General features: G+C 42.4%; 1 protein-coding gene across 2 annotated transcripts in view; it reads left to right on the plus strand.

Annotated features, from left to right (window-relative positions):
- Window positions 1–11293, plus strand: part of LOC142097159 (uncharacterized) — an 87186-nt gene that overhangs the window by 25866 nt on the left and 50027 nt on the right. The gene's annotated exons all lie outside the window — the stretch shown is intronic.

Genomic DNA, 11293 nt, shown 5'->3' on the forward strand with positions numbered 1-11293 from the left:
CATCAACCTGTTGCAGCCAATGCATTGCCCCCCCCCCCCACAATTCTTCAACCCACTGCAGGCAATTCATTAACCCCCTCCCCAGTCAAATTGATCACCCCATTGCAGGCAGCGCATTACATCCCCCCACCTCAATAATCAACCTACTGCAGGTAGTTAATTAACTTCCCCCCAAACACAAAATCATCAATCCATTGCAGGCAACTCATTCCTTCCCCTCAGGCAGTTCTTCAAACCCATTGCTGCCGAGTCATTAATCATCTCCCCACACCAGTAATCTCCCTCCTCCCCCTACACAGTTGCCACCTGTATCACATCCTCTTCCTTTATATTCTGGACAGAACTTACCTGGCTGTCTTCTGCTCCTCCTCTCTTCAGATGCTGGAACTTCTGTCTTCTGACAGACAGCTAACAGTAATCCGAGGATGTTAGCTGTCCTGCCAGAGCGGGCGCGCTGTCACTGCTTAATGTGGTCACGTGAGATGTGATAATCTCACGTGACCACACTAAGCAGTGACAGCGCACCCACTCTGGCAGGACAGCTAACATCCTCTGATTACTGTTAGCTGCCTGCCTGCTTCCTAATTAGATGCGCTGACAGTCGGGACCGGTAATTAATTTTTTTTAAAAATATAATAACAAATGTTACTGTGCCCAGCACTGCGCCCCCCGGTACCCAGCGCCCCAGGCTGCAGCCTGGTCAGCCTGTTGGCTGATCAGGCCCTGATCCTGTGCCTAGTCTGATGGCAATACAGCAGCTGGACCAGGCAGCTCTATGCAATAGTTAAAAAACAGATTTTTAAAAAAAAATGTTTGGGGTCCCACCCTCCAAACAATATTAACCCTTGTACTGCTAGCCTAATGCTGGTAGGAGCGCGCGGGGGAGGGGGGGGTCGCGAGGGGTGCAGCCACGGCCGGGCGGGAGGGGGAGATCAAAAGAATTGGTGGCCAGTGAAAATCGTGAGGCTGCTTGTTGCTATCTGGGTGCTCAGACAGGCAGTGTTTACTTTACTTCCTGTCTGATGTGAGGAGCATGGAGTGACAACGATCACCACATTTAAAGGTAAGTGAGTGATGTAGACAGTATCAGGAGCTTGCAGTATACTAACAGTAGCTGTATTGCCCAGTAATATATAAGGCAGGAGATGTACCTAGTATTATGCCACAAATAGTTTTAATTAATGGCCTGTAATACACCACCACTAGGAGAAATGCCTAATTAAATACCATCAGTTGAAGACTTTATAGATAAGTAAAATACAAATTTTCTCAGGTAGTAACAATGCTCAATAAAGTGCCAACAAAGCAGAGTAATAAGCCGCAAGTTACATTATCCATATTACACTTCTGCCACCTCCTCCTGCCTCTCACTCTCAGTCAAGCATCTTGGCATGGCCCCAGCGGCACTTAGTGTCTCATGTCACTTGACATGATGTGAGGGTTATATTGTCACTTGGATACTACAGGCCCATATCAAGCATCTGCCCAAATGATGAGGGATAATTATAACTGCTCAAGCAGAACTACTACTACCTCTTCCCTTTCCCACCTCCAGTCACTTAGGAGAAGGAGGTAAAAAAATACACTTTTGTGCTGAAGCACTTGTTGTCTTCATGTCTCAGGCCACAGGGTGAGCACAGAAGTGCTGAAGGTGACCCACTGGCCACTGACTGGGCTCCAGTTAATTTGCTACAATAGGTTACAGCTCAGTTGTGCACATAGCGCCATTTTATTAAATAATCAATTTAATGTCTGTCGATCATAGACATTTGCTAAAATGAAGCGTCATACTCCACATATTAAATAACTGAGCAATCAAATTCATTCAACTCATCCGAAATGTTTTATGGTCAAAAATGAGGCTGGGTTTACCTATTTGGTGCCATGGCTAATTTTTTAATATATATTTTTGACGGAATGTTGAATGTTGTAATGCTATTGAGATGTCAAGCTATAGAAATCTTCTCCTGTCTTCACTTTAAGATCATTTTAAGATAACTTTATCAGGGAAAATATAAGATTGTAGCAGCTTAGTCTAGGTACTGCAGGGGGCAGCATATGCAAAACTATAGGGAGTGGGGGCTGCGCATACAAAACTATAGGGAGTGGGGGCTGCACATACAGAACTATAGGTGCGTGGGGGCTGCACATACAGAACTATAGGGAGGGGGAGCTGCACATACAAAACTATAGGGAGGGGAGGCTGCACATACAAAACTATAGGGTGGGGGGGCTGCTATAATGTGTGAGGGAAAGGGGGGGCTGCTATAATGTGTGAGGAAAAGGGGGGGCTGCTATAATGTGTGAGGGAAAGGGGGGGCTGCTATAATGTGTGAGGGAAAGGGGGGCTACTATAATGTGAGAAGGACAGGAGTGGGGGCTGCTATAATGTTTGACGGAAATGGAAGGCTGCTATAATGTGTGAGGGAATGGGGCGTTCTTAATCTAATGTGTGATATGGGGGTTGGGAGGGGGGCTGTCTTAATAGTACTTGGGAGGGAGGTAGGCTATTAATTTAATGTGGGGCTGAGTTTGGGGAGAAGGGTTATTTACTAAATGTGAATATGAATTATTTAATACCGTGGGATGGTTGTGGGAAATGGTAATATTAAACGTAAATGCTATTCATTTTTTGCTGGGGTTGGTTGGAGAAAAATAGGTCTATTTATTAAATGTGAGTATTATTATTTTAACGTTTGGGCTGGAAGGAAGCCTAATTATTAAATGTGTGCGCTATTGATTTAATGCCGGGGCTGGATGGTGTTTTCAAAATTTCATGTACCCATTATTTTTTCCAAATAGGGACTCCAGCATTCCAGGATCCAGACAAGCAGCAACTGAGCTAAAGACACCAGCAGCCACAGGTGGAAGAAGTGACAAGAACAGGTAGGAGAGAGCAGTCTGCCATTGCTTGTGTTTTTGTCTAAAATGTATCTAAAATGATAACCTCCCTGTCTTAAGTGCCCTGGGCCCCCCAGAGCCTTATTCCAGCTCTGGTGATACTTTAGTGGTTCTTGCTTTGATTCCATTGCCTGCCTTCTACCATTCTCAGATCACTTTGTTGTACATATGACCAGCCCCATTGCACTAACAATATCATTAATCCTTCCTCCTTTGTACTTAGTATATCACCAGCAAACCCTTGGAATAGCTCTTCCCTTTACTTATGCCATTGTCTGGCAACCCCCCCTACACTGATAATTCAAACCACCTCCAATCACTGGGCACATTTAGGGCTCATACACAATCATTACAAAAGAATTGATTTCTTGAAGATGTTTTTTCACCTTTGTGTTGATCGCACCTGGACAGCCATTTATTATAAGGATTATTTTTAATGCATTTTTGAAACACACAGTACACATATTTATATATTATATATAGAGAGAGATTAGACTGGTAGCTTGCATTTCATGATGTCAGGGAAAGATGCAACTGTGCTTGAGGTCCTCATATGCTGCTCTGGCAGACTGATCAAATATGATTGTGCCAACATGTTTCATAATAGTTACACTTATTAAACAGTCAGACATGTTACAATGAAGGGACTTTTGGAAGGATGTGTTAGTAGGCAACTAAACAATTTGGAGCACAGAGGCATAAACCAGTCGCAGATAATGTAAAGGATATAAAAGGATTCATGTATTTTTATAGCACAGGATTAGCAGCTTTTGCCCTGCATTGCTTTAGAGATGACCCACTGTGTATTAAGTCATGACATCTAGGGTTTCCTAAATGTTACTACAACCAAATTCCAGTTGTTCTAAATCCCGCCTACTTTTGTGTTGGCCCCACCTACAGTTGATTTGGTCCCGCCCAAATGAGGCCACTTCAATAATTTTTTCCAGGGCCACTTTAAGTTCCCAATCCGCCGCTGCTCCCTACCGATGTAGGCTCACCAATTCCCCAGAATCTGCGAGTGTCTCCCGATGGAGTGGTAACAGAATCAGTCCTAGAGGTACACTGTCCGATCTCTGTCAAGAAGCTCCTGCCTCAAGCATTCCTTTAAGGCCCTGCGAGAATACGGTTACTCTCAAACAGTCCAAGTCCTCGCTGTCTCAAGATTCTCCAACAACAGCCTTCCTCCCCCAGACAGCTTCTTTTTGTCCCTTCCACAACCCCCCACTCATTGTCCTCTTGTGATTGGTGGGGTGAAGAGTTTGGGTGGTAACAGGGGTGGAAATAGTGCATGACATCAGCAGTCTCCCCCCTGCGGTGATGGTGCCATTCGGACTGTGTTGCAGACTTGCTAGAACAATAGTTAGCAAACAGGGAGAGACCCCCTCCTGATTTTAGATAAGGTCCTGACACTCCTCTTTTAACCTGTTCCACTACTTTTTGATGTCACAGGGTCCACAGCTGATTCACACTTCCTGTGAGCTGCATCTCCCCTCCCTCTCTGGACACCACAGCAATAACAGATCTGGCCACCAGGCGGCATTTAATAACAGAGTGGGCCATGGTTGTTCAATTGGCCCACTGAGGACAGACCGGGTTGGCACGATATTCTCAATATAAGACCCGGGTCTGTCACAAACAGTTTGGACCTGCTGGTGTTTCTAGAACTACAAGAACCAGCATACCCATGACAGCCAGGGCATGCTGACACTTGGACATACAGGGCCTGCTGAGTCATGTATTACCACAGAATAAAATGTAAATAAACCACACACCTCTTTTAAACCACATCCTTTTATTAAAAATAATAAAACGCCAGATATGCATACCCACATCTTGAATGGATCCTATCTTGTAAGCTTTTAATCTTTAAGGCTTGAGTCCATAATAGAAACCAAAACATTCCAAGGTCCGGTAGCTGTCCAAAAAAATAACATCCAAGGTCCTATAGTTTTCCATGAAAAAATAAAAATAAATATTCCACAAGTAGGTGTAAAAAAATCATCTTATCTTCATTCTTGATGAACCCAAAATAATCCACAGGACCCGGCATGGCAAAAAAAAATAAACCATTAACAGAACAACAAGAATTATGATTCTCTATGGAGGATCAACCGCTGCATAATGAATTATTAAAAGACGCAAGGTCTGTTTATAAGCTACGGGTTTCTCATGCTTCTCACTGACAGAGTGGGGAACCCCCTAGCTTATAAATAGACCTCGATGTGATTTATTTGAATTTTTGTCTGTGGTACTACATGGCTCAGTGGGGCCTGGGTGTCAGGGCATGCTGGCACTTGTGGTTTTCCAAGTGTCAGCGTGCCTTGGCTACCATGGGGATGCTGGTGCTTGAAGTTCTACAGGCACCAGCATGTCCAGACTGTTAATGGCAGCCTAGACTGGCTGGGACATGTAGTTCAAAAAAATAAAATAATGTTTTAACTATTATTGACCATTTTATTACCCCACACCCACCACCCAGGAGTGTGGGAAATGCCCTAGTGCTTTCAGCACAGGCCTGGGTACCCCTAGGGTGCACCCCCACAATTTTTTTACAGACCCCAACTTCCTAGGGATTCCAGCCCCATGCTGAACAGCCTGAAGCTGAGTGTCAATATGGCAGAAGGACCCTACTCTGCAGATTCCCCTGCTATAGTGACACCAGTCCCGGCTGGCTTGCCTAGTGCTGGATATCATAAAATTGGGAGGATCCCACATTTTTTTCCCCTGAATTTGTGACAACCAGCCTATGCTGGCAGCACAAGGGTTAATAGAGTTTTTTAAATCAATTTTTATAACTGTTTTATAGAGTCTGTGGGTCCAGCGGCTGTAATGCCACCAGACCCTCAGGCTGCTGCAGGAGCTGACAAATACAAACATGTCCTACAGTGTCCTGTGTAGTAGTTTCAAAATACAATCGTAGTCAACAAGGAACGGGTCTCAAGATACGTTACTTGTTGACTATGGGTGTAAGCAAAGCCTATTTGTTGGCAGTAGGCAAGATATGTGCTTTAATGACTTAGGCCCCTAATGATTAAATAAAAATTGAAGCAGAGTTGCAAACTAACCCTCGTGATCTGAGTTGTTTTCTAGTGATGCACTTTTATGGTTGTATCTTCTTTGTAGATTATTGATGTGAAAGTTAATCATTTTTCTTTTTACTGAGAGCTAAAAAACCCCAGTATGTACATCTATCTGGTAATTGAAATGCTAGATGCTAGATCATTTGGTATAGGATACTCCAGGATTACAAATTGTCTAAACTAAACCTTGCGATCTAAGCTGAATTCGAATACTGCACTATATTGTAGCAAAACTCTAATAGATTATTTATATGAGAGTTATAATTTCTCTTTTTAATGAGGACACACCGACACGCATTTCACTGTTAGTGCTTTATAGTGCAGTATTAGAATGTGGCTTAGCCATCAAGGGTCAGTTTAGACAATTTGTAATTCCGCTTCCTGATATGGAAATATTATAAGCATTTAAGAAATTTAGTCTGTTTGATTTGTGCACCAAAATAAAACACTTTCTTTCCTATAAATTCATGTTGTGTAAAGTGGTAGCACCAAATAAATTGGATCAATGTTAAGCTAGAAATTTTGGAGATAATCTAAACTGATATATCCACAGATATAGATCTAGTGCAGCAGCATATTTATTTGTTAATATCTTCTTCTCACACAATCCAGTTGGTCATATTACCAAAACAAATAATGTAGACAACAGTGGGCACCATCTCTCGTGTCCCTCCTAAGATTAAAACTCTTCAATATATAACCATTGATACATACTTTGGCAACCAGGGAAGAGTAAAGTAATTTCACCTAATTAATATATATAGGCCCTATACCAAATTTCATCAATAATTCCCAGAGGTACCTTCACTCACTCCATGGAGTCAAAAGTTTTAGCAGCAGTGATAGATACCACTATATCCTCATCTCCCTCCTCGTGATTTAATTACAAATGACAAAACAGTCTTCTCAGGTTTATGGCATTGCCAGCATTTTTGCCATCAGTAGTCAGTAAGTATATAGGCCTATATTATTCTGGGAACAAAAGATTTTTTCCGGATTTGGGTATAAGGGCTACAGACATGGATGGAGACGTAGAGCCCAGCTCATATAGGTTTTTATATTTTTACCAAAAGATGGGGAACATAAAACTCCAAATGTTTTTTTTGTTTTTTTTATAAAGCTCAATTGGTATTCAAGATGGGTGACTTTTCAGTTTCCAAATTATTGGAGAACATAAAAGTCCCCAGAATAATTAATTTAGAAGTATTATTATTTTAAGTTGTGAATCTACACTTTTTATATACAGTTATACATACTCATATGTACATTTAATGTACATGAAGACATCATAAAACAGTAAAAATATAATGAATTATACAGATGGAATCAACTTGTTGAGGAGTTTGACACACTTGTTGTATTATATTAATATCACACATTTTCAGCTAAAGTGAAGACATTGTACTGTATGCTAAGTTGACCACATAATTTGAACTAATGTCTTCTCCATATATTTTTTTAATTGTTATTAAATATTAGAGATGGTCACTGACCCCCGTGTTTTGGTTTTGGATTCGGTTTTGGATCTGGATTACCGTCGAGTTTTGGTTTTGGTTTTGGTTTTGCAAAACCGCCATTGCGTGTTTTGGTTTTGGTTTTGGTTTTGTTTGGTTTTGTTTTGCTATTTTTTTGGAAAATCCATGTTTTTGGGCCTAAATTAACCCAATTTAGTGCTCCAACTGTTTTAGAGACAAGTAATCTAATTGTTGAGGTAATAAATCATCCAAAAAAACAGTTTAATTCTTCGTTGGTAGGCCTATTCTACACACAAAACAGATTGTCTTCCTCTCCATCTATGCATATTGGCAATGCAGCTATCGTCTTTGAATGTATATTACACCCTACACTTATAGTTAAATATGTAAAGAAATGGAAAAAGCCAGTTTGGTTTCTGTCTCTCAAGGGCCCCCTCCACTTGTATAAAATACCAAAAAATTCAGCCATTATAGACTGTACAATATTTATTGACATGGAGAAAGCCAGTTTGGTTTCTGTCTCTCTAGGCCCCCCTCCACTTGTATAAAATATCCAAAAATTCAGCCATTATAGACTGTACAATATTATGAAAAATGGACAAAGCCAGTTTAGGGTCACTCTGTCTATGACACCCTACCCTTAAGGATAAATTGCCCTAACAGCAGCCTTTCAAGATGGTATGTGATATGGAAATGCCACAAGTCCCTTTCCTCTTTGGGGGTAGATTGCACCCTACACTTACATAGAAAGTTTTAAAAAGATGTTATCGGCATCATCTTCAGCTTAATCCTCACCCTCATCAGTGTGTACGTCATCATCACAGACTATCAATTCATCGCCGCTTGAATCCGCCATTAGAGAACAGTCAGTGCTTGGATGTCTTGGATGGTGAAGGCCTTCCTCGTGGAAGATGTAGTTCATTTTTATAAACATCATTTTCTCCACATTTTTGGGAAGTAACCTTCTACGGCGATCACTGACTAAGTTCCCTGCTGTGCTGAACACTCGTTCAGAGTACACACTGGAGGGTGGGCAGCTTAGGTATTGCAAAGCAAGTTTGTACATGGGTTTCCAAATGGCCTGCTTTTCTTCCCAGTAAGGAAAGGGACTGTCTGACATTTCCATATCAACTACCTCTTGAAAGTAATCCTCCACCATCCTTTGCATGTTTATACTCATATTGGATGGAGTTATGGGCAAAGTGACACATTTTTTTGAAAAATCCTTCAAACCAGCCCAGATGTTAAATTGTTCTGGTCTGCCCCCTGTGTCTTCCCTGCTTCTTTTTTGGAAATTTAAGTTTTTACGAGCAACAGCTTGAGAAAGTGAAGGAGGACACGTCGTCAAGCCGAGGCTCAGTTCAGCGGCCAACTTGCTGAGCAATAGCTCCTTGCAAAAGTTCACATCTCGCTCATTTACAAGTAAAGACTCAATGTAGGTTTTAAACCTTGGATCAAGCACAGTGGCCAAAACGTACTGATCCGAGTTCAAGATCTTAATAACTCGAGGATCATTGTGAAGTGAATTAAGTACTTGATCGACAAGGCCAACATACTTTGCTGAATTGCTTGCTTTCAGCTCCTCCTTCATTTTCTCAAGCTGCTTTTCCAATAGTCTAATTAAAGGAATGACTTGGCTCAAACTAGCAGAGTCTGCACTGACCTCACATGTCACAACTTCAAATGGTTTCAGCACCTTGCACAGCACTGAAAGGATTCCCCACTGTGCAAGAGTGAAATACATCCCCCCTCCTTTCCCAATGTCATGACTTGTGCAATATGCTTGGATGGCTTTGCGCTGTTCCTCCATCCTCTGAAGCATGTACAGGGTGGAATTCCACCGAGTTACCACCTCTTGCTTAAGTTGGTGGCAGGGCAAGTTAAACTGCTCTTGGAGCTGCTGTAATCTCCTACATGCTGTGGCTGAATGCCTGAAATGGCCTGAAATTTTACGGGCCACCGAAAGCATCTCCTGCACCTCACGGTTATTTCGTAGGAAGCTCTGCACCACCAAGTTGATGGTGTGAGCAAAACAGGGAATATGTTGGAAATTACCCAGCTGTAATGCTCGCACTATATTGTTGGCGTTATCTGAAATGACATACCCTGGGGAGAGTCCGAGTGCTATAAGCCATGCATCAATCACATCTCTCAGTTTGCGTAACAAATTGTCAGCCGTATGCCTGTTAGTGAAGCCGGTGATACAAAGAGTGGCCTGCCTGTGACAAATGTTACGTAGTGGTGTACATGCTGCTGCTGTTACTGCTGGTCAAGGTGAATGACCAACCCAGTGGGCTGTCACAGTCATATAGTCTTTGGTTTGGCCACTTCCACTTGTCCACATATCTGTGGTTAAGTGAACAGTGGGCAGAATGGCATTTTTCAGCGCAATCTCTACATTTTTACACACTTTTTGGTATAGTTGTGGAATAGCTTTACGGGAGAAATGGTGTCGCGATGGAATTCTGTAACGCGGACACAAAACCTCAATTAACTGTGAAAAACCAGCTGCGTTTATTGTGGAGATTGGACGCAGATCTAACACTAACATTGCAGCCATGGCGTCTGTGATTCGCTTGGCGACTGGGTGACTGCTGTCATATTTGCTTCCCCTCGCAAATGATTGTTTCACAGTTAGATGCTGAAATGTAGGACTGCTAATTTTATTAACCTACCTCTGGGATGACGATTCACCCCCAGCAGCAGCAACAGCAGCAGCAGGAATAACGCTTTCTTCAGAGGAATCAATAATAGTGCCGGAGTCATCCAGCCTTAAGTGGGATGCCGGGCTAACTCCGAGAGCTACTGAGGATATTGATGAGGATGGTGTGGTGGGTGTATTTTGTAGCCGTCGGTATGTCGGTGAGCGGAGTGTCTTAGCTGATGAGGGAGTGCTTGTATTCTTTTGGGAAGAACTTTCAGCTTTTCCCAACACTTTGCCATGAACTCTCGTTAAATGGCGTAACATAGACGAGGTTCCAAGATGGTTAAGGTCCCTCCCTCGACTGACTGTGGCTTCACATACACTACAAATGGCTATACAATTGTTGTCTGGATTTGGGTAGAAATAATTCCACACATAAGAAGTGGATTTTTTTGTTTTATGCCCAGGCATGACAATGGCCTTTTTCTTGTCACGTGCCAGAACTGCTGCCACTGGTGCAGGACTTACACAAACAACCTCATCCTCATCAACATCCTCATTAGCGCCCTCGTCGCCTACACAAATCTCCCCCTCATCCTCTTCTAATTCCAAAGTGGCATCCTCAATTTGGGTATCACCGGCTACACTCGGGCTATTAAGGCACACAACAGCAGAATGCTCACGATTAGACATCCCACTGTTGGATGGACTCTCCACAGGGATTGTTGTCATTTGTGAATCAGAGCAAATATTCTCCTGTAATGCCTCACTGTTATCTTGCAGCTCGGCTTTGACGCGTAACAGTAGTTGTGCACCAATTGTAGGCTGGGTAACTTTTTGGGATCTGCCACTAATAGCCAAAGGTGAAGGCCTCATTCTCTCTTTGCCACTGCGTGTGTAGAATGGCATGCTTGGAATTTTTTTTTATCGTCACTTAACTTTTGCTCAGTTACACTTCTTTTTCGCTTCAATACAGTAAATTTTTTTTTGGTTTTTGTTTTTTGCACTAATTTGAAAACACTCTGTTGTTTGACATCGCCTTGGCCAGATGACGTACTGGGAACACTAACATCAGGACTGGTGACAGAACCTGGTTGCTCATTCAGATCATATGTGGACTGCTTTGAATCCACTGGGGAGTGCTAAAAATTATTTAGTAGATTCTGCTGACAGTTATGACTTTTGACAGCCAG

The sequence above is a fragment of the Mixophyes fleayi genome, chromosome 7, assembly GCF_038048845.1.
Source record: "Mixophyes fleayi isolate aMixFle1 chromosome 7, aMixFle1.hap1, whole genome shotgun sequence".
NCBI classification, from domain to species: Eukaryota; Metazoa; Chordata; class Amphibia; order Anura; family Limnodynastidae; genus Mixophyes; species Mixophyes fleayi.